This window comes from Lactuca serriola, chromosome 8, assembly GCF_051521515.1.
Source record: "Lactuca serriola cultivar US96UC23 chromosome 8, Lser_US96UC23_V15, whole genome shotgun sequence".
Classification (NCBI taxonomy): domain Eukaryota; kingdom Viridiplantae; phylum Streptophyta; class Magnoliopsida; order Asterales; family Asteraceae; genus Lactuca; species Lactuca serriola.
The window spans coordinates 241,326,379-241,330,564 of NC_136415.1; the positions used below are offsets into that span (position 1 = coordinate 241,326,379).

The 4,186-nt window shown below is 38.4% G+C and overlaps 1 non-coding gene across 1 annotated transcript; it reads left to right on the forward strand.

Annotated features, from left to right (window-relative positions):
• The first annotated feature begins 750 nt into the window (after nucleotides 1-750).
• On the forward strand, nucleotides 751-858 carry LOC145071615 (small nucleolar RNA R71). Its single transcript, XR_013690621.1, has one exon. It is a non-coding gene; the product is annotated as a small nucleolar RNA R71 (small nucleolar RNA).
• Nucleotides 859-4,186: the final 3,328 nt, after the last annotated feature.

Consider the following 4,186-nt stretch of genomic DNA (forward strand, 5'->3'; position numbering starts at 1 on the left):
GCTTCTTCTTCAGTGTCTATGGCCATTACATGAGATTGGGTCTTTGTTTCGGGATTTTTCGTGGATAACTTCTCATGAACTAGAGTGGCTAGTTGACCAACTTGTACTTCAAGGTTATGGATGGAGGCTTGCTAATTCTTTATTAAAGTTTGTTGTTCAATAATAGCAGAATCGGTGGCATCGTGTCTCTTTTCCGAAGCTTCCATAAACTTCATCAACATGGTCTCTAGATCGGGTTTCTTCTCAGCTGGTGGCTGCTCCTTTTGATAGAAGCCTCGACCTGTCTGCCTATACTTCTCTTCTTTTTTGCTTCTTATACTCTTCATATGGCAGCCACTCCTTCTTCGATTTCTCTAGTCCTCATCAAACTTATCCCCACTCGAGTAGCACACTTGAGCTTTTCTGTTCCCAAACTCATCTAAATTGCAGTCCTTGGTCAAGTGTGGATCACTACATCTCTCGCAACCCACTCTTATGGCATGTATTGACTGGTCCATTTGTGTTATCCATCGATCCAAATTATTCAACATAGCCATCATAGTTGCTATTTCTTCAGTTTGGGCCCCTCCACCGCCTTTGATTCCATCTTGCCTAGGGTTGTGGTATTCGCGAGAGTGCTTTACGAATTCTTCAATCAGCTCCTTGACCTCCCTTGGATTTTTCTTTGTCAAAGGTCCTTGAGAGTCAAGGAGTTGTCTCGTCATAACATTGACCCCATCATAGAATATTGACATCTCTTGTTGCACATTTAGATCGTGCTGAGGGTAATTTTTGAGCAAGCCCTTGTACCGCTCCCATGCTTCGTATAATGACTCCCCCCGGATGTTGCTCCAAGTTGGTTATTGCCTTCTTGAGTTTGGCTATCTTGGATGGTGGGCAAAACTGGTCCAGAAATTGCTCACGCATTTGAGCCCAAGTGGTGATTGTGCCTGGTGGAAGTGATTTTAGCCAATCTTTAGCAGCTCCCTTGAAAGTAATGGGAAGCATCCTAAGCAAGACAGTGTTTCTATTGACATTTGGGACATTGAAGTAATCTGAAATGTCATTGACTTCATCTAGATGCTTAAAAGCATCCTCACGATCCTTCCTAAAAAAAGGGATATCCTTCAGTGCAGTCAAGATGTGCCCCTTTAGCTCGAATGTGGCAGTGGCAGGTATTGCAGGTTTGACTAAACCGGGACCCACATCGTCTCGGATCCGCTTCTTGTAAGCTCCCATGGACATCTCTTCCATTGCTGCCATCTCGTTCCTTGGCTCGTTCCCGGGTTCGCTCGTATGTTCTTCAAATTCGGGCTCGGTATCGTATTCGGATTCGGTTTGGACGGTTATTTGATCCAAGGGCTCAAAATTGCTTTTGTGCCTCGAGGATTGTCACACCCCAAAACCAGGAATGGCGGAAACGTTCTGGGGCGGAGGACGTCATGTATAATATCAACAACAATGTAAAGTAGTAAATAAGCAACAACATCATCCATTGCATTAATAATATAATTATTATACAAATGTGTTCTGTCAAATTTTGATAAACACTAAAGCATAAATCATAATGAAAGATAAGTCTTGAACAAGCTCCATCTTCCTTTCTCCTTGCATCGGTACCTGGCTATGATGACCTGAGGATACAAGTAATTTTGAAAGCGAGTATCAGCTTTGAAGCTGGTGAGATCATAAGTATTTAGTGTCTTAATTTGTATGTAAGTAATTGTAAGTATATGTATTGTAAGTATTGAGAGTGTATATGAACTGTAAGTATTGAAAATGTATATGTAGCAACTGTAACGTTTGAAAAACCCTAGAAATCCCTATGATTCCTACTAGTATGTGAAGGTATCTTCTACCAAGACCTAACTGTTCTGAATATAGTCTTCTACCAAGACCTAACTGTTCTGAATGTAGTCTTCTACCAAGACCTAACTGTTCTAAATGTGTGACTCTTGTAAGAGTATCTATTTTCCCAAGTATAACTATCATTATCCAAAAATATAGTTTATACATTATTGTGCGTCGTGTGAATGTTCACGAAGTGAATGCAATGGGAAAATGAAATAGTACTATGGTGTAGTGCTATAAGAACTATTGCCATACTAATTACCTTAAACCGGATTTATATTAAGGCATTATGTGATAAATTTCAGCCACATACCTGCAGGCCCGGCTGTAGCTAGCAGTAAGGTGTAGGATTGTCAATCCAGTATAGATCTATATGCAAACTCACGCTCTCCCTCCAAGAGAATTCTGGCTACAACTCGAGCCATGACATTTAAGTCATGCTCCGATTTAAATCACAATAATTAACGTATTATTGTATATGTACTGTAATGAACTGTTCTAGCTGTAATGAACGTGCTCTCTACTTAGCAAGTATAGTAATGTAATGAACTGTTCTAGCTGTAATGTACGTGCTCTCTACCGAGCAAGTATAGTAATGTAATGAACTGTTCTAGCTGTAATGTACGTGTTCTCTACCTAGAAAGTATAGTAATGTAGTCGTCCTAGTATAATTGTATATGTAATGTACTGTAATGTTCTAGAAAGTATTGACTCATGAATGAACTCACTCATTGTATGATATCGCGTTCTAGTAATTGTTCTAGTATCTTCCTAAACTACCCATATGGTAGTTTACTAGTAATCTATCTGGTACGTATGAACATGGATGTATACCCTTGCTACCCAAGGGCATATATTGAACTGGAAGGACCTTTTATGACTATATATGTACACATGATATATAACTAATATTTAAACGACTTTCGGACGATTACCCGATATCCCACCAGACCACATCTCAAGGCGCGAAAAGGAAATAGGGTGGATAGCCTTCCTAAGTCTTTTAAACATTTCTTATATAACTATACATATAGAGGAATGTAATTTATAATATAAAAACATAAATAAGTTTTGTAAGACATTTGAAACATAAATATTATTTCAAGAAAATATCGAATTGATGTCAATCCATAAAACAATTTGAAGGCATAAGTTTGATAAAGCAGTTTAAGTATAAGGAAACATTTGTTTGAAACACAGTTGTAAATAAGTTTGAAAGGAAATGTACAGAGTACGATGCACAGTGTAATAAGGAGTTTAAAACATATAAAATGTTTATATAAATCATTTGAAGGAAACTGTTTGGTAAAACAGCTAATGAGTAGCCAAATCATTTGAATGCTGTATATTAATCACAAGTGATTGATGTAATAAGTAATATAACCCTACTTAATAATCACATGTGATTGACATAATAAGTAGCATGATTCTTCTTGTATCCCCCCCATAAAACATTTAAAAATAGTTTAAAACATTAGTTAAGGGGTATGAACTCACCTGCAGTAAGTGACTGGAATTGAACGGACTGCTACGGAAGGATCGGACAAGTGCTTGGCGTCAAGTGAAGACTTAGACACACACAATGATCCTAATTACATATGAAAACATATGTATATATATAATTAGTGATTAAAACACTAATTATACAAGTAATAACATTTACGCGCGAGGAAAACACTTTTGGTCAAGTGCTAGGAGGCTAATGGGTTGCAACAAAGGAGTGCAATGCCCCTTATGGAAGTTTAAGGTCAAATGACCATATTCAATGGAGTTTACAGCCCAGGGGAGTAAACTCCTGGCCGTAAACTCTCAAGCTAGGATCTAAATGGTGCTTAGAATTATCACAACTCTAGTGGGGAATTGTTTCAAGGCTAGACAAGTGTTTGGGTACCATATGAACTCCTTTGGGGAGTTTACGGCCCAAAGACCATATTCCCTTGGAGTTTACGGCCGTAAAATCCCTTGGGAGGGTTTATATGGTGCTATCAAGTCACTAAATTAAGTAGGAACAATTCTAGGCTTTGGTACTTGGCTTTAGAAGGGCTTATGGCACATTTGGCACCATTTTATGGAGTTTACGGCCATGGAACCTTTTGGTCCGTAAACTCCCTCACTCTGGGGGTTCCAAGTGTTTTAACTAGTCTATAACTCATTTAGGTACATGCCTAAATTGTTTCTTGGCTTAAGGAAGGATTTAGGGTGTCATTTGACCCCTTTAAAGGTGTTTACGGCCCAAGAGTTTGTCTTGGCCATAAACTCCTTTTTCTTTGTGCTTTCTTATGTTTGCTAGGCTATAAACACTTGAGGGTATTTGTCCTAATTAAATCTTTAGCCTTAGGAAGTGTTTCAAAGGATT